Source organism: Corvus moneduloides, chromosome Z, assembly GCF_009650955.1.
Source record: "Corvus moneduloides isolate bCorMon1 chromosome Z, bCorMon1.pri, whole genome shotgun sequence".
In the NCBI taxonomy this organism is placed as follows: domain Eukaryota; kingdom Metazoa; phylum Chordata; class Aves; order Passeriformes; family Corvidae; genus Corvus; species Corvus moneduloides.
The window spans coordinates 48,970,876-48,991,313 of record NC_045511.1 but is presented as its reverse complement, the minus strand read 5'-3'; the positions used below and the strand labels follow the sequence as shown (position 1 = coordinate 48,991,313).

The 20,438-nt window shown below is 38.2% G+C and overlaps 1 long non-coding RNA gene across 1 annotated transcript; it reads right to left on the bottom strand.

Annotated features, from left to right (window-relative positions):
- Positions 1 to 435: 435 nt before the first annotated feature.
- Positions 436 to 20,351, bottom strand: LOC116438409. The gene is made up of 2 exons (XR_004237721.1): positions 20,082 to 20,351; positions 436 to 4,713 (listed from the first exon to the last, which is right to left on the bottom strand). It is a non-coding gene; the product is annotated as an uncharacterized LOC116438409 (long non-coding RNA).
- Between the last annotated feature and the right edge of the window lie 87 nt (positions 20,352 to 20,438).

Sequence of the window (20,438 nt, the reverse complement as noted above, 5' to 3'; positions counted from 1 at the left end):
AATAATGAGGCAGCGCTCCAACAGCGGGCAGTTTTCTGCAGGCTAGCTGTGGTGGTTATCAGTGCTGGGCATTAAAAGCCTTACTCCTATTAAGGAGCCTTTAATAATTTTTTTTTTTCCCTGACTTTTGGACCAGCTAAAAGTCAGCCCAGCACTGCAAGTCCTTTTCTCTGTCTGAGGTCCAGTGCTGTCTCAGCCAGAAGATCTCAGATCTCTGCACTCCTGGGGCATACCATCTATCGAGCTGTAGGATCCCAAATTTTTATACTTTTCTAATTTCTGTAATTTTTCAATTTTTCTGTTTTCAATAAATTATTCTAAGTTTTTATTTAACTAAGAGTTGTCTCTTTTCTCACAAGGAGGACTGCAGCCACCATCTTACTGGACTGCTACCACCACCCTGGCTAACAGGGTGTCAGGTTGTGTCCTGACTCTTGTCAGTTTAAACCAGTGTTTTCTGCCTTCATGTTTTTTAAATTTCCGTATTAAATTGTTACTCTGACTTGATGCCTCCCACTGATTTGTTTTCAAACTACTACATTGATCTAGTTGAAGGTGTCTCTGCCCATAGCAGCAGGGGGGTTGGAACTAGATTGTCTTTAAGGTCTCTTCCAACCCAAGCCCATTCTATGATTCCATGTGGAAAGCTGTCATACAACAGCCTGAGCAGAACTGATGATGGGGTCTGTGAAAATACTCAGTCTTCATTAAGCAGTAATAAAAAATACTTAGTCTTCATTAAGTAGTAATAAAATTTGGAATTTCCAGATGCAAAGTCTTGTAACATTACACTTACAGCACTGAGAAAGGAATTTCCTGGACACATAACAGGAGGCTCAACTGCACATGCTGCTTGCTTAGAATCTGTGGTGTAGTAACTCACAGACTTTGATCACACTGTTACTTTGGTTCACAAGAGCTACTGAAACCAGAATTTTTGAAGCAAGTTCTTTTTAAAAGTCTTTACTATTTCTTCCACCAGTGTTTTTCTCCTGATGTTCATTCAGTAACACAGGATAAACACGTCAGCCCACACATTACCTTCAGGAGATTCAGACTTAACAGGAAAAGTCTGAAGTAATGAACTATACCAAACCAACCCTTTTCTTTCTTCAGCTGTGTACTAATAAAACACCAGAAACAGGAGATATGGTCTTGAAAAGGTCATCTCGTTAACTCAAAGGACTGGAATTCAAGAATTTTGAGTTCTTTTCCTAGCTCTGTCTTAGACCGTTAATAAACTTGGGATGTTTTTTGCATCTGAAAACAATGATGATAATAACTACCTAGCAGCCTCAAAAAGTATTTGTGGTGCTTTATTCTTCAGTGCTGTGAAGAGCAATGAAGTGTTTGTCATCACACAATGAAATACACAACATTATTCTTTCACATGGAGCAGACTGTAAGAACTATGACATCTGTCAGTATGACCACTTTTCCTTCCTGCTTCATGTCAAGCATTTAAGTCTGGGCTTCTATTTTTAACAATTTTTTGAAGTATCACCTAAGTTCTCTGCTTCTGTGAGCAGAAATTGAGAAGGCCCTACCTGCTATCCACAGCATTTTCTCTGTTTTACAGAAGTAACATAGGATTATTGACTACTAAAATCCTTTATCCTTGTCTGCTATTGTTTTTAAACTATGCAGATGACTTTTAACATACAACTGGCATATCTCTACTCAAGGGAGTATTGTCTTGCTTGCAAGACAGAATTGTGACAACAAAGTACGTGAAGGTGTATAAATCGATCCACATTTGAGAATGAAACTAGGGAGATATCATCTATGGAACTGACTGAATAACAGCTCAGAACTGGTTTATTGCCTGAAAACATAAGTTTCTAGTTATAAACATTTTTAGACTAAGTAATTGTTAAGGAAGTAATGTCTACAAATGCTTCAAGAACAAAATTTGGAACAACTGGATCCTATATGTAAGGACTGTGAGCAGGGGGGAAAGGAAAGTCTGTGATTCATTGGTTTTTGTATGTTTATGGTTGACATGGGAAACTCTTTTCCATTCAGTGTAACTCCTCACAATGCTCTTAATATAAACATATCTATGACAGAAATCGTATCTAGTCTTTACAAATAAGTTCCTTATGAATTTCAACTAGAAAGAACATAACTGATGCTTGATCACCAGTTTCTACTGAAATATTTGTCTTCCTGAAGGCTCTTGGATTCAATTTTTTTTTAAAAATTTACTAGAACTAGCACAGTTCTACATGTTTAGGGAATAAACAGTTGCTTTAACTAATATTAATACTAAAGCTCATTGTGAATTTTCCACAGGAAACCTGTTTTTCGTACGTAAAGTCAAAATTAAACATTTAATTGTTGGTCTATCTGACTCATATATCTTATAATGCACCAAAAAGGAAAGGTCCTTTTGACATAAAAAAATATTAACTAGCATTTCCCAGGTCCTATAATGCATTATGGAAATTCTATGTCAGGCATCCATTTCAGCCAAGGCTCTCCAAATACCATTTCCCACGATGCAAAATGAACTTCTCTCTTTGACCTGGCTGGTGCTACATGATTGAAAAATTTGAATTCACCATAGAAGGAACTGGAAGGCAAAAAAGACCATTGAGGCAAAGGCAGTGTATAGTGGGTAAGAAATAGTCTTTTCTTCCCTTGTCAACTATTGGAACACTGAAATGTCATCATACACTAACTGACCAAAAAAAAACCCCAAAACCACCAAACCAAAAATAACCCAACAACCAAACCCAAAAAACCCCCCAACCAACCAACCAACCAACAAAACCCAACAAAAACAAAAACAACAACAAAAAAAACCTACCCGAAAACTGAGAGCTGACTCTCAAAGCAGTATCTAGCTGAACTTCTGTGGGGACAAAACAGATTTCAGCCTCCACCAATCTCCCTTTACCATACTTTGTGCATAGTGTTTTGACTCCTAGCAGATTTCACCCTCAGCATTGCACCATGCTGCAAATGCACCAACTTTGCTGTCACCTAAATGCATTCTTAGTGGCAGAGAAGTTTGTGTCAGAGTCCCTTTTTGCTGCATCCCATGAGTCATTGCCAATGTGCTCTAGACAAATTTCAGTTTCTCAGAATTCTAAGAAAAACGTTCCATCTTTTAGAAAAATATCCTATACAATTTTATTCTTACAGCCCATTTATATTTAAATGAATTTTCTGAAAATATTTGTCTACTTTAAAAAATAAAGAAAGAAAGTCTAGAGACATGTCAGTTCCACTAAACCTCCTTAATGTGTTCTTAAAATGTCTCCACTGGACACCTGTTGAAGTGGGATTTGGGTAGTACTGCTAGTTCTTGTCCAGTGAAACCTGGACCAGCTCAAGCAGAGTGCCATGTCCTGAAAACTTGTGGTGATACCTCCCCTGCCCCACTCAGGCCAAACTATGATCTGAGAAATGCTCATTAGGCTTCAGCCTTGACGAAAAGCACCTGGGCTCAGCTTTTCTTGAGCTTATTGGAAACACTGTTCCCAGGAACTAGTGCTGTCTCCTGGTTTTTAACAAACGGTGGAAATTTATTTTTCATGCCTGAAAAACAGCCCAAGGGGAATAATACTTTTTGAAGAAAGTTACCTACTAGGATTGCAGCCAGGATGAAAAAGTTATTATGACCAAAGCTCACTCTGTTTTAACCCTATAAACCATGGTCCAAAGTGAGAGCCTTGGAGCTCTGCTGGACTACAGAAGCTTCTTGCCTGTGAGTGGGGCCTCTCAGAGCCAGCGAACTCTCAGGTCTGCTGTACTCAGAGGATCACCAAACAGCAATGCTGGTGATACGCCCTGTCCTCCAGACTCACCCCTTCACCCACTGAGAAGATGCAAACGCATCTGACGCGAGTACTTCCCTGAACTGAATGGGAATTTTTTCAGAAGTGTATCTCTTAAACATCCTTGAGGTCTGCATGCATGCTAGAGTTAACATGCCATATCAAATGTGCTGTGAATGTTACTCTCCTGGATTCTTAGTATTTTAGATTTGTAAGTAAGTTAGGCCTGTGAGTTACTGTGGTGCTATAGTAAATTCTGTATGAATCCTTTGTTCAATTAACTTAAGCTATACATTAAGTGCTGTTAAGTTTAAGTGCTGTTAAACCTTTATGCCAAAAATTTCCTAGGCTCCATTTAGCAAGAGGGTCTACTCCACACCTTGTGAGTCAACAGCAAGTCCTTCTTTATTCCTTTTTTCTTTTGATCCTTATCCTTTCCTACCCTTTCTTTTCCTCCTCCCTCCCCCCCTCCCTCAGCCCGCAAGCCTTCTCACAGGTAATATTTGGATTGATTTTGGTCGTAGATTGAAGGGGTTTAGATTTTTCTTTGCTTTTTCTCTGTGTGCTTTAACCATCTAGTAAGTAGTAGGGTGAACCTTAGCAACGAACTTTGTAATGCTTTTGCTTTTACACTAACCCTGCTTTTGCCAATACCTTTGCCAGTGATTCTTTAAGCAACCCTAAAACACACATTCACGACACAAGTCTTTGGAATATCTTGGCTCTTCGAGGTAAGCGCTCTCAAAAGGATTGCTGCCCGCTGAGTCCTGGTAAATTATTTTCCTGTGAAGGATGACTTAGTCCAGATCAACAGACTGGTAGATCTGTTTGCAGACCACAATGTCTAAAACATCCTCTGGAACCTGGGAATCATGTATCAGCCTTTTTTGCTTCTTTTCTTCTGTCATAAAGTTGGCTAGAGTTTTTCCTGCAAGAAAAAATGTAGAATAAGAGACAGCACACGTTTTGCATGTCTGGTGGTGTAAAAAGAAAATATTGCAGAACACTGCTGCCTGACCAGAGTTTCAAGGGACCAGAAACTTCTTTTTTCTTTATTTTCCCTTTCGGCAGCTCTGTTTCACAGAGGCCCAGACAGGGCACGAAAATAAAGGAGTACAGAAAGTTCAAATGAGAAACAGATGTTGGGAACAAGTGTTGAAACAATACTCAATGCCCCAACAGCCATTTGCTTCAGTACCCTGAATACCCCAGGAACATAAAAAGAATATATTATAACAACACATATATCAGTACAGTGATGGAAACTAATGAACTAATTAATTTATGATTTACATAACTGAAATCTAATCTAAAAATACAGAGCTTGGTAATATGATTTTTTAAGTTATTAGACAAAAAATTATTCTGAAATTAAACATTACTGAAATGAGAGTTAGTTTCCAGCATAGGGTTAGTACCTGTAGAGTAAGTGTAATGCCATAACATAAATTCAGTTATGACCATGAAGACTTAACTGAAAGTTCTATTACATTTCAAAAGTTGCAATGTAGACTGACGTAAGTAAGGATATTCATATACCACTCCTGCATACAGATGTACACAAAAATGTCTCCAGTGAGGACCTCAGAGCACGTATGGGAAGACAGATTTTCTCTCTTCCTGCTCCATATGATATATCAGTTTGAGAAGAGAACATGCCTTATGGAATTGTTGCTCCTTCATCTTCTTCCCTTGCAAGAGGTGTATATAATAATATGTTGTACTGAGATGGTTGCGGGTGGTTGTTATGCTATCTAAGGTGTTTTCAAGGATATTTTGCCCAGTTGTACTTTCCTAAAGAGACTGCCACCTCAGTCTCATAACTGCTTGGGTGTTCCTTGTAAAGAAGTGAAAAGGAACAACTGAAGAAACATATTTCTTACCTTGGTTGAGCAGTATCCGACTATATATCTGACTGCTTCATATACGCATTCATGTATTTCTTGTATTGGCTGAGCTGTATTAAAGTCTGTATCTCACTACTTCAAATATTGTAATCTGGAGTTTTTCCACCTTTCATGCAGTACTGAAGAGGTCTTTGAGCAACACTACCCTCTAACTTCAGCTGCTGAAATTTGAAGTTGCAATTCTGCTTTCAGCTACTGCCACAAACCACACTGGCAACAACCATTAGTAATGACAGGTCCCCTACAGAGAGCTCCTGAAGTAACCACCCTGGTATCAAGCAGGAATGAATCAGTAGTCGTATTATTGTTAGTACAATTCTGCTCCTCACATTTCCTGCTCTGTTGAGAATTAGAGATTATAGACATGAGCTGGTCTTCACATCTAAAACTGAGTAACAGAGGCTGTAGATGTAAGGATTGATTTTACATATTTCAGAAAACCATGAATTTCTAACTGCAATTTATTTTTTCTTATAAGAAGGTGAATAACAAAGTAACCTTTCAGCAAACCTTGGTGCACTCCTTAAATAAAAGGAAAGAATAGTATTTAAGGATGTATGTGCAAAACTGTTTTCTACTGACATACAAAGCTCCAAGGTATTCTGCAACAAAGGTGTTTTACAACTAAGTCCTTGTTGTTCATAAAAACTTTGAAATACATCCTTAAAGTCAAGATCATATCTAAGCATTACCTTGTAAGCATACATGCATTTTATACCTGTGCTATTATATTATCTATATAATACGTAAATAATATATATTCTAAATAAACCAGAGCCTAAATTATGGGAGAACTTGTAATACAAGATGTTAAGCTTGTAATACACTATAGAGAGTATTTCCTTCTAACCAAAGTAAAATCTCCTGGCCAGTTTCTCATAACTTCCAATAATACCAAGAATCTTGTGACTGAATTTAAATTTCAAAAAATTATTCATAGATTTTTAACTTACTTATCTGTTTTCTGGGTCTCAGATATTAACAGAGTTAAGAGAGAAAACTCCAGGGCAGCAAAATCAGCTAATGATAAACATGTGCTAAGAGTTTCCTAATCATGAAAAAGATCTCTCTGTGAACACTGCTGCACCTTGCCCCTGCTGTCAAGACTGAAAACAATTTCCATTAAATGGTGTGAACTTCCAGAAAAAATAGTGTGAACTTTTAAGAAATCTGTCCCTTTTAGCAGTAAAAAGTCCTTTAACAACTCTAATAGTAGCCTTACTTTTCGTTCTTATAAATAAAAGAACTTTGGTATCAACAGAACAAAAGATAGGACACACATGCTTATGAACACCTAAAAATTTCTTCAGTCACTGAACACGTTCTTCCCAATGGTGCTTCCAGATTATGACAGTAGAAGATAGGCTGTTTATTTATTAGTGGGTAAAATTTTTAAAAATAACTGAAATTACATGATCAGATCTGACTCTTGAGTGATGTCTGAAGGCATTGCTTGGTGACATTAAAAGCTGAACTTCTTTCATATCCACCTTAATTAGTAATTGCCTGACATAAAGGTACAAACATGACCTTTACATTTTCACTCTTTCTTAGAGAAAGAAAACACTTCCTGTTCCAATATATGTGGTGCATCCCACCGCCTGTTTTATGTGGCTAACTATATTCACAGGCTATTATGTGGAAGTACACACATCAGACAAATTACTTAAAACCTGCTCACCATAATTCAGCAAGCACTTGCATGGACTTGTATTCAGAAAATGGGTAGAATTTGGTCAGTATTACACTAAAATTTCTATAAACTATTTTCTCTCTCCTGACTTAAGCAGACTGAAAATCAATTTGATTAACATATACCTAAAAATATGCTACAAAATGCACCTGAACATCCACGTAAATGAATGTTAGTGGTTACTAGGGTTTTGAACCTCCTAGTTATAACAGCCAACAAACTGTACGATTTCCTCACTTACGTGCATCATCCTGAAGTTCACATAGGCTTTCTACAAGCCAGATAAACTAAAATTTTGCAAGACTTATGCTTTTTTTCATCTTTCAGACTATCAGAAGTACTGACTTCTTCTGCCAGTACAGTCATTCCTCAATTCACTGTAGGTGTTCAAAATGCACATAACACTTCTTCCCAGTGAACTGACAAGCGTAACAATGAAAGAGGTTTAGTTATAGAGGGTCTAAATGATCTGCGGTGGGGATGAACAAATTTTATTAAAGTATTTGTTTAAAAGTCCAGCAGTAGCCAACTCAGAGCTATTGAAAAACCCAAACCCCATTGGGTTAAACTTACTCATTTCAGAGAAGGAAAACAGAGGAATAGAAGCTGGAATTCAGAAATGAAGGGAGAAGAGATTGTATGATTTACTCAAAATCCAATGATTGGGTCTATTTCTACTTTATCCTTTACCATAGACACCAGAACAGCTATTTCTATATGTAACACAGAGAATACCAAAACCTGAACTCTTGACCTTGCTATACTTGCAGCAAATCTGTTTAACTTCAGTATGTAAAGCAATTCATAGAAGACATTAGAAGTTCATGCACAAGATCTATGAGAACCAACCAAGAGAATCTTTAATTCCTAACGCATTGCCAAATTTAAAATTAAGTTGCTATACGAGAGTTGATGAAAATATTCAAATGACTGTCATATTAACGTGATTAACACTAATTAAGCACCTGATGAGATACCTTCTTGTGTATCAAGAACATATAGTCTTTCTCTAATATTCAGGATGCAGAAAGAAAGCTGCTGAAAATATCGAAATTTTTAGAAAATCAGAAAATGATAATTTTTCCCTTAGAAATTACAATATTACAAGCATAAAGTACCATACACAACCCAAATCAGGGTTCTCAGGTAGAGCACCCATCTTATGAGTCAATAACAGAACAAGCCAAAGCATCACACATGGAAGAAATTTTGTAACACATCTGTTACAAAACCAATATAGCTAAACAAAGTCTGTAGAGCAACTTCTTTAAATAAAGAAGTCATAATTTATTGATTACTTTTCCACAAACTCTCAGACAATAATACAAAGAAAGGTGTAGCAAGATTTTTCTAGTCTAGATGTTCTTCCAAGTGTTGTTCTACACAATAGGAAAGCTGGTTTAAGCAGTAAGTGAAAAAATTGGTGTAATTAACCATTATCTTAAATTACAACCATCTAATATTGAACTCTTTTCCTTCAGGTTTCTAGTTTGACACCAGGGCACAAAAATAAATTATACACAGAGTGCTTTTCAGGCTATGTGTGCAAGGTGAATGTCCTCATTCCTCTTGTTGTACTTGCACAGTTCAGGGATGTCCATGTATTACGTTAATGACTATATAAACATTCAAAAAGCAGTGTGGAAATTGGTTTCTGGTCTTTTTCACCAATTTTTCACTTTAATGGCATCATAAAAAAAACTCATCATCTCTGAAAGAAGTATCTCCTCATGGTAGTAGAAAAATCCCCATTGGTCAGATCATTACAACGAGACTAACCCTGTGCCCATCCCAAACCACTCAGCCCGACTCTAGAGTAATCTTTATTTTCCAGCTTTAATGAGATACTTGAATTTAACTTGTATAAAAAAGATATGACTAAGCAGATGAATTATTTACATGAGCTGAAGCCAAACTTTTTATGTGTGAAGCCTAAGCACAAAAGTGCTTTTGCACTGCAGATTTCCAATATGATTACAGCCTAGATTTTCTGGTTCCCAGTTGAGCTATGCTCAGCAAAGAGTTTGTATCAGTTTGGAACATCCAGCAGCCCTGCAATTGGCTTTCTTGACCTTCAATAGCCTGCTGCTACCAACTGCAGAGAACAATTCAGTGGGTAAGAACTATCCTGACCTTGCTTCTTTCCCAAGGAGCGCCCATGCCAGGGTGAGGAGTACAATCAGAAGCCATTAGCATTAATTAACCCCCAGAAGTTATGCAGAGAAGTCATATGGAGGCTGAGCTATCAACTTTCTATCTGCCTTCCAAAACTTGCACTGCACAAATGTCATGCAGAGTCAGGTCTTTCACCTATCAACAAAATGAATGAGAACTCAGAAGGACTGACATAACCTTTCCCTTGGAAACCAGTGGCTAAAATGTTGCTACTGCAGTAGATAGGCCATAAAGTTAAAGCATAAAACAAATTTATTTCCTTGCTTGATAGAAATTCGAGCAAGAATTTTGAGCAAACCAAGCCTGAGCAGTCTTAAAAGACCTTCTTAACATGTATTTTATGACAGTTTTCCTCTGTGAAATTTTCCCAGACGTGAGTATTCATCATTGGACATCAAGAAATTAAATGATGAGAATCATTTCACAGAAGTTCTAACTCATATATTCACTTGGAAATTGCACTTTACACATGCTTCATTCTGATTGGAACATCATGAATATATTTGTTATTTTCTAGACATGATGCTATGATTCGAAGAACTACAACCAGATATTGATCAAGATACTACTAAGGGTTGTAGAGATTTTGTACATTCAGTGGCAGAGAACTTGTTCTCTATGTACAGGCATTTCTTCCTAAAATAACTGCTAGTCATTCAGAGTGGTAATCACCCCACTGCCTCCCACTTCTAGATATTTACTTCTGGTGACTATTTTCAGAAGAACTCATATGCAAATTTACTTACTATATCAAGCCAGTCATCCCCATAGAAAACTAATAAAACCCAGAAATATTGTGACTGAAAGACTGCCTGACACTATTGTCAATGCTACTGAGAGTTTTCTGTTGCAACAGATACAACAGAAAAGCCAGGTTAATTCACTTAGCTCCTCTCCTACTCTATTTGCTTCAAAAGAAACAAAATCTGTGAAGAGCCATGTCTGCAGTAACTACGCTGTGGAGAGGCTGCTGCAGTAGTCTTATGGAGGCCTTGTGAATTAATTCCTCTAAATTTTTCTCAGTAGTGCAAAAGAATTTTCTATTTATTCTCTCATGCAGTATCAAAGCAAAGACACAGATCCACAACACACATATGCACACACACACAAATACCAAAGCAGTGAAAAAAAACTCCCCCTAATATTTTATTAGCAAGCTTAACAAATTTGCCAATGCTTAAAAAAATCAAGAAAAAAAGCAAAGAAGAAATTAGAATATTCTTCCTACAGTTATGATAAATTAAAATAAAGAGGTTAATAAAATTGCTGGAGTGCTCATTAGAAAATTTAATGAAATGCAAGAAAAATGAAAAAAATCCAAGCCAACAGATGTGATTACTTTCATATTCTGTTTCACAGTTTATGGCATCATAGAAAGGCTTTTATTTCAGAAATGGAAATTAGACCAAGTCAGAAACAAGACCGTATGTATGTAATTTAGGCAATTTGAAAAAGAGACAGGAAGAAAAAAATCGGGAAGTGTCAGCCATGCCACTTTACAAAATAGAGCTGCCATTGATTATCTTTTATTAGCACATGGGCATGGCTGTGAAGATTTTGAAGGATTATGCTGTATGAACTTATCCGATCATTCTGTTTCCATTCACAAACAGCTACAAAACCTAAGGGACCTGGCTAACCAAATTACAACAGATAACTCGTCTTGGCTAGACAGTTTGTTTGATGGTTGGAGCTTTGCACCTTGGCTAAGGGAACTCTGTAAAATAGGCTTGATTATTCTAGTAGTAATAATTATAGTTTTAGTAGCAGTACCTTGTATACTTCAGTGTGTGCAAAAAATGACGAGTAGGACTGTGTCTAATATCTTAATTGTCCATCGGAAAGGGGGAGATGTTGGGGAAGATGAAACAGGAAAACCTTATAAATATGATTGCCTGACAAAAGATTTTGGGAATATGAAAACTATAAGCGACATCGAAATGAAGGCCACCTTTGAGATACCAAGTCTTAGTTACTGAACAACTGGAAAACAATGGTATGGCCGACTGAAGGTAATCCCCTCTTGATGGAGCAATACCCTCTGCTTGCAGGCAGGTCCAAGGGTCAGAGCAGACCCTACTAGCTCAGCAGAAGGGGTCCAAAGAGTAGTTCTTAGAAGTTAAGATGTAACACTCTATGGTAATATAAGAACTCTTATAGGCTGTATGTAAATGCTATAGGATTTGTATCTTGTATTAGATTGGTTAGTGACAATTAGAATATTCAGTACAGAAGATGATTTATTGTATTGTAACCAGGACTTCAGAATCCACTCTACTTACTCCCTGACCCGCTTACTCTCTTACTTACCTCCTCTTCGCTTACTCCACTCTTACCTACTTGCTCTTACTTTACACTCTTGCTCTCCTGGGCCTGCTCCGAGCTGAGTCTGGCAGCTCTAAGCAGTGCCCCTGTACCCACACCCTTTGCAATAAACCGCATGTTCCAAGATCTGACTTCAGAGATCTCTCGTCTCCGTCCGTCCTGACCGTCCAACCCACCCCAAGCTCCTACAGGGAAGTCCCTGACAATCACCAGGTATTCTATTCTATTCAGAATAGTCTTCAGTGGACTGAAAAGCCAGGCCTAATCTGGAGTGTGTGAAGAAAACCATGGCAGGTGCTTAATATTTTTGTGCAGTAACAACATCGTTGAGTCTTACATGTTCTAGTATATTCCTCACTTGCTACAGAAAAGGAAGGCCACCTTCATAAAAAATCACATCAGAAAAAAGGAAAAGACACCCAGAAGAAGGAGTGCATTCTCTTTTGTTCAAATCATTCAAGTCTGTTGGCTAACATATTTTCATCACTCTAGCAGTGTTCCTCTGACCAAAATAAGATATACCATTGATGTGTTCCCTCAAGATATGACAAAGTTGCTCAAAAAAACACCAAAGAATTGAGATATAAATACTGATCAGTTAGGAACTGCATACTCTTCTTCCCATCACTTACCTGTTTCAATGTAGGACAATAAACACTAAAAACTTACTTATACACTGGGTTTTGATATTATTATCAGTTTGCACCCCACTGCCTCTTGTCCTATCAAGTAGGCACCGCTACACCCACCACACAGTTATATTCATTGGTAAGGTCCCCCTGAGCTTTCTCAAGGCTGAGCAGTCCCAGCTCTCTTGCCTGCTCCTTGATGATGCGGTCCTTGACTTGACTTGATCCAGGATGTTCATGTTTTTCTTGCACTGGGAAGCCTAGAAATGGACTAACAGTTGCAGATGTGTCTCACGTGATAGAGAGGAGGGAACACTACCCTCAACCTACTGGCAGGCATTGCCTTTCCTAATGTAATCCAGGAGACCTCTGGCCTTCTTTGCTATGAGGGTGCATTGCTGGCTCATGGTCAACTAGTGCCCACCAGGACACCAAGGTGCTTTCCTGCAAAGTTGCTTTCCACCATGTCAGCCCCAAGTTTTTAGAATTCAGGAAATTATCTTGTGTTTAGTGGTTTCACAGCAAACATTCAACAACAGCTTTGACATTGGAAAGACACCAGATTTTCTCCATCATTCTGTGGCTTGAAAGCTCAGTATGTTTAATCTTTGCCAAAGGATCACATGTTACATAAACTCTGGGTATATCACATAATGTACTCTTTTGCAAGGACATGGAGTGCTTTTAAATGAAACACTTGTTACTGGTTGTAGTGGTTCAACAACCTTGTAAATTAAAAAGACTTATTAAATTTTCATCTGTATTTTTCAACTCCACTTTTAAAAACCTTGAAACATGATTCTGCTAATGCTGCTGGAGCTACAGATTCATTAGTCAGAATTTTCACCACAGACTCTTACTCTCAAAGTTACATCATAAAATTGTGTTTAGGTATTAACATTAGATTTCTAAGACTAATTGTAAACTAGTTCTAAGCCAGGAGCACACACACACACACACACACACACAAAAAAAAAAGAACCAAAAAACATTGTCCAACTTTAAAGTATAAAGTCTCCCAGGTTTTGTTCCTATAAATTGTGTAAAATAAAAATCAGCCTGTTTCATAAACCACATATTGAAGAGAAATTATCCAAAATTGTTTTAACCTTTTGCTCATTTTGATGAAAGAAATGATGCAGTTATGCTTGAAAACTTGATACTACAAAGAAATGTCCATTAATTGGACTCACATGCTTGCAAGTAGAACTTTCTGCTCTCAAGCTGCTACAATCCATCTCTTATATTATATGTATCCTGAAATTGACCAGTAATGTACTTTCCTATTCAAAGATGTAACAGATGGTCTGGTGAAGACATGTAAGGGCAGCTTATGAAATATATATGAGATATCAAATTCAATATGTACCTAATATTGCAACATTTACTCATGTTTTTAGATACCCAAACTTCCTAGAACTTCCATTTGTTCTGTGATTATGCTCATAACCTAAGTGACAGCAGCTGTTTCTTTAAAGTCAAAAGACCAGTGACAGAAAATTTGAGTGTTCCAAGAACTGTTGTGTACAACTAATTACTTTAAGAAAACTTATAGTGCATTCCAAACTTTTGTTTACATTTGCTGATTTTCATTGGGAAAAAAAGTGATTTTTTTTTTCTAGAAAAAATTTAGTTTACTTTGAGACTATGATATGAAGAAACAATGCCTTTAAAAAAACTCAAGTTAAAATGCCACAATCCTTTGCACATTCTGGTAAAAGTAACTGTTAACTAGTAGACTGAAAAATTCGGAGAACTTACATTGTTAAAATTTGTTCTTGTATGTCTTTTATCTTTCTCATACATCAACATTATTAGTATCAACACTGAAACATGATTTTCATTAATCACCACATAACAGTATTGTCCAAGTATGCAATTTCCAAAGTAGTACTCTTTGTACTTTAATCATTTGATTTACCAAACTAAAGCTTTGCTTTAGAAGTCAGGAAGCTTCACAGATCACTTTCTGATCTGTGGAGTTTGATGAGTTCCTTTGACTGGACTCCTGAGGGAGGAATCCTACCTGAATTCTGCTCAGCTTTAGACTTAACTCCTAGATCAGTTCCAAAGGGGAAAGGAAACAGAGAGAAATCTTGATCAGTCAGGTGCCCACTGGAATACACTACAAGACTCCAATTCCTCAGCTGCTTTTGTACATGAACCTGATGAAAGATGACACTGACTCAAAGGCTTTTAATTACTGAAGGGAGCACTCAAGGATCACTTTGTTGCATCTGGAGTAAATCACATCTGTTTATGATTTCAGACTTAGGCAGACAGTAACTTCCAGTTTCTCTCTCTGTATTTCTGAGTTTTTGTCCACAACTGCAATTTGACATCAATGCCAAGATCCATCCTGCCTAACTAATTTTTAATTGAGGCATTTAGGTTAAGAATCTGATCACCCTAGACTTCTGTTACCCTCAGCAACAAGATCATACATAAACTTAAGTGCTCTCTGGAATTATTCCTGTGTTGCCCTCTGAAGGCAATGGAAGTAACAAATAATACTGATTTGACTCCTGCTTGATTAAACATCCTGTTTAAAAGCCTAACATAGGGTGTGACAAACTTTGCCTTCAGACTTTTCTACACATAAAATTTATGCTTACCAAATTGAAATTCTGGGACAAAATAATTTCTGAATTGTCAGAGTACAATTAAACGATGATGTTTTGTTTTATATTTTCACATAAGTAACTAAAACTATTCTACAGATGAGAAATTCTCTTCCATATTAGCCAAGAAGTTTCTCCTCTACTTGTCTGTTCACACCTCTCTATTCACAGTAAAGATTCCATGCTATTCCTGATCCCACTCACTTAAAATTTCATACTACAATTCATCCCTTTCTTTCCCACTCCTTTCTGCAGCTTTTTCTTTGCAATACAGACAGCAATCAGCTCCATTAATCCCATCAGTCACTCCAGTACTATCCCATAGACTGCTGTCCCATCTATTTCTAAGCTCCATCACCCACTTCCAAATTCCTCTTCAGGGACTGGGTATGCAGACTCATCCTGTGTAGCTCTAACTGTAGACACCACAGATGTGCATTCCCTGTGCATTTTTTACTGAGAATTCCAACAACCTCTCTCTGTGAATGAGTCAGACCCACTTCATTCTCATCTTTCCCGGCACATCTGTTGTTTGAGAGCCATGCCAAAGAACCACCGTCCATTTTTTGCTCATGGGATCTCTTCAGAGTGCTTCTGCAGTTTATTTTCAAGTGTTCCTCTTGCAAGGGATCAGAGAGAGCTTGCTCTTTTTTCTCCCCCTGAATCTTACCTTTGAGTAGTCTTTTCTGCGGTCATCTGTGGACTGAAACATAGAAGTGTTTTTTTCTACTCCAAACTCACCAACCAGGTCTTAACAATTTTTGGATATGGAATGTTTTGGGTTACCCACAACATTTTATTGGAAATTATATATAGTTTTAAAATTTATAATAATACTTAAGGAATCTAGCAGACTTTAGGACCCCATTTTTTACTTAACATTTTACCTGTGTGTAATAAGGGAAAATTTCGGCCTCACACAACAAGCAATTGAAATAGTCAGCTGAACTACTGGAACTGCTTCGTAAAAAAGGAAAATGTAGGATATAGGAATTATTCAGTGATGTGTTTATGATGGGTTGCAGAAGAAAACAATGTGCTTTACACATTTAATATCTCAGGCTGGAGTTCACCACAAAATCTTCTTTCCAAGCTCTGTTTTCATATACATTAAAATAATAATTAAATTTAGAATTTTTAAAAAAATTTAAATTCCCAATGTGTTGCTGAATGTTGAATGAATTTTAAGTACGAAGGAATCTCAATGTTAATTCTGCTTTCTTAATAACAGGGATATGATCACTTATGATGTAAATATAGTGAGTTTCACCAAAGCATGTGTTCTAATGAGTACATAAGGACAGTAACACAGGTATGTGTGTATGAAGACTCAAAAGTGAAGAAAGCAATACGGAAAATAATTGCAATAATAAGAGCAAACTTTTCTATTCTGTCTTAATAGTCGAAAGTCTTCATAGAACATGTTTATAGACCATGAAAGAATTTTTTACTATATATTTTTTCAATACTTTTCCTATGTAAATAAGAATTCATATCCTGTGGCAGAGGCGGACACCACCTTCCCTTTGTCTCCCTACACATAGTTGGCAGTGGGGGCTGCTGTCTTGGGAGGGGGCGGTATCCCCCCACCATTTTGGGTGTCTCCATGTTCCTGTGGGGTTCCTGAGATTTAGTGATTTTGTGTTAAGTGATTGTTTTTTGGGTTTTTTTTTTTGCCTGTTGCTGTTTTGCATGTTAGTAAACTGTTATTTTTTCAGCTATATCTACTAGGTTTTGTTCCTTATTAGTGGAAAGGGATTGGTTGAAACTAAGGGGAGGTAACTCATTTTAGAGCATCCACAGCTTTAAATTGTCAAGACAAAAAGAAAGGGAGCAAGCCCAGAAGAGATGTCTTGGTATCAGTATAAAGAAACTCCTCTGGCAAAAGTCAAAGCACAAGCTGCAGGAAACTACAAGTTGCAGAAAACCTTCTGGTTTTGTGGTCCTCAGTGTCTAGCTAACATTAGTGGCACTTCTTTCTGTAAAGCTTCTTAAAGTTTAAATTTGATTCACAAAACATGAAAGATTAATTGAAATTTCTACAATTTACTTCTTGTCATTTCCAATACAAAACAAACTTCGTACATATTTCATTACATCTGTACTGAGCATATGAACACAAGAGTCAGTCTGCAATAATCACATATTTCAGTAAGTACTCCAAAAATATAACTTTTATGCATGGCCTCTGGGATCAAGGCCAGTGGTAGCTACAAGATGGTCTACACAGCTGCTACCACATCACATGAACCTGGAGCGTGCCAAGATAAAGGGAGAGAAATAGGACCCAGCCATAACCCCCTCTTTCTTTAAAAAGTTTTCCATTTCAACTCCCCTGTATTGTTCTGCAACATCTTATGTCCTACAAATAGAATCATAGAATTGTAAAATATCCTGAGCTGGAAGGGACCCATCACTGAAGTCCAACTCTTGCCTTGCACAGGACACCCCAAGAATCACACCACATGCCTTAGAGCATTGTCCAAACCCTTCCTGAGCTCTGTCAGGCTTCCCTGGGGAGCCTGTTCAGTGCCCAACCATCCTCTGGGTGAAGAACCTTGTCCTGATATCTGACCTAAACCTCCTCTGACACAACTTCAGGCCATTGCCTTGGGTCCTGTCACTGTCACCAGACAAAAGAGATCAGTGTCTGCCCCTGCACTTCTCCTCATGAGGAAGTTGTAACTGCAGTGAGGCCTCCCTTATCCTCTTCTTCAGGCTGAACAGACCCAGTGACCTCATATGGCTTTCCACCTCTAGGCCCTTCACCATCTTCGAGGCCCATAAATACGTGCTGCCCTGCAACATGAATACACACACAGCTGTTCTCAAAGGAGAGAAAATGGTTCAGAAAAATGCATTCCAACACTGAGAATAAGTGCCAAAATATTGGAGTTAAATACTGACATGACAGGAAGAAACATCAGAACAAAACACCAAAGTACGAATGTGTTACATGGGGCAATGCCTCAGAGCATCCTGACTGTGACAAGCTGACAAGAAAATCTTGGCTCAGAACGAATTTAAGTCAAAATATAGTATGACAAAGGGCCAACAAAGAAGTTGTGAGGCACAAAGATTCTTAACTCTGGAAGGTCAGTGAGGTTTAAAAAGGGAGAAAGAAATAAACTCACTTATTTTCAGCAATGACTAAGTGAGAAGAAAACAAAATTGTTGGATGAAAAAGGGCCAGAAGTATGTCATCAGGGCCTAGAAGAAACTTTCAAAGCAAGTTAATTCAGTATTCAGACGAAATGGAAATGCAAATTGAAGTTATTACCCAATAGGCTACACAGACAGGGAACAACTCTAATTGATGTGAGACCAGGCCGGCACTGGTTGGATTCACAGAACCGCAGCTGGCTCCCTGGTCCTGCTTTTGTCTTTCTCTTTGCTAAGATGCACAATGGAATTTAAGACTGGCATATCTAGGGATTAGTTTTGCATGAAATATCAAGACAAAAGGAAGAAGCACTTTATTTTCCTTGGAAGATCTTTCCTTCTGGAGTTTCTGCAATCCAGTTTTACACTCAGTGCAAACAAATCCAATCTAGATGTGAGATTATATCCAGTAATTCTTAACAGTACATTGACGGCATTATGCGTATCACATCCAAGACTAATCTATACTCAGATATAGTCAAATTCAGCTCCTTCTCATGTAGAACACTACAGCTGCCTGACCTTGGTGGTACTACAAAGAAAAGATCACTCCAAAGAAAAGATCACTCCATGACGGTTGGCTGAATTTCAGTAAACTGGATATAACTGTCCAAGTCAGAATTTTTATGAAGCAGCAGCTGTGGTAAACACCCCACATCTGCAGTGAGAGTCAAAGCACTCTCAGCAAATGCTTTAAATGAAAATCAGCTCCTGTTGGAACAAAATTCCTTTACTACAAGATGAAGGGATGAGCTCAAAAGTATTTTCAGCTGGCTTTTTACTGATCCAAATGAAACCTAGACTGCTACTGAACATCCGGCACTGCTTTCAGAAACATCCTAAATGGAACTCAAAAGTAATACGTTGAAGGACTAGTCTGGCTTAACCTCACTTCCATGTAAGACTTGATAAAAAGTTCAGTCAAAGGTGATTTTGCTGCAGTTCACTCACAGGAGATGCCTGAGCACCAGTTAGAAATTAAACATTAAAATATAACAAGATCCAAATGCTAGATCCTGCAGATAAAATGCATTGCAGAGACAGCTGACAACAGTTGTATTTGTTTAAATATTTAGACTTCAAAGCAGAATCCTAGGCACAAGAGTGCCATCCAGGGGCCAGCTAATTGCTGGTAAATGTCCAAAGAATTTCCTGAAACTTTTTTTCCGTATAAACAAAACTGGGTTTGTTTAAAACAATTTCCCCAAGTATTTTCAAATATGACCTCAGTTCTTTTTAATACTGCAACAGATAAACAGCAATATGAAATAAAAACTGATTCATTCTCTAGACATACTAAGATTTGCTTACATTTAAGCATGGATTTTCCAGAAGTTTTGTTTCAATAGAAGAATATTTGTAGCAATGTATATCAAGAAGTTCTTCTAGCCCAATAAACTGGCAATCACGAGGAAAGTTCTGATGAAACTTTGCCAAACTTTTCAGACTGAGACATCGCGAAAGCCAGAACACGTGCTCAGCCACATTTCACTACAGACATTTAAAATTAATGATGTATATAAAATGTCACACAACCAAAGCTTCAGGAGGTACAGTTTCTACACAACTCCAAATCTTCCTTCTGCTCAAATGAAAAACCCAACCTGGAAACTGTAAACCACTTTGGAAACGGAGGCTGTTTTGTCAGGGTGGGGACAGAGCAAAGCCCAGAGATACGGCAGTGGTCACAATTTACTCATTACGTAATGAGTTCCACTCAGCAGCAAAAAGGGGGGGCAAGAGAGGGGAAGCAAGAACCCCAAAATATTTCTAAGATTACAAACCAGTCGTGGGGGCAGAGGCCACTTCAGTTTAAGGATTTACAAGCGTACATCTCCCGAGGCTTTGGATTCAGCCAGCCAGCCAGCGATGCCATCCGCGCAGCAGCGCAGAGCAAACGCCGCGCTGCGAGGGTTCAGCTTTCACCTCATGCGAGGCGAGCTCTTTAGGAATGGTCCCAAACGCCTCGGGTAGGCCGGGCTCGGGATCCGCCTCCTGCCCACGCCGCTCATCACCCGCGAACACCAGAAAAAACAACCCAACCAAAGCCCTTCGACCCCGTTTCGAACGGGAGCTGCGGGCGGGGCGGGGCCGGGGCGGGGGCCGGGGCCGGGGCCGGGGCGGGAGCGGCCCCGCGGCGC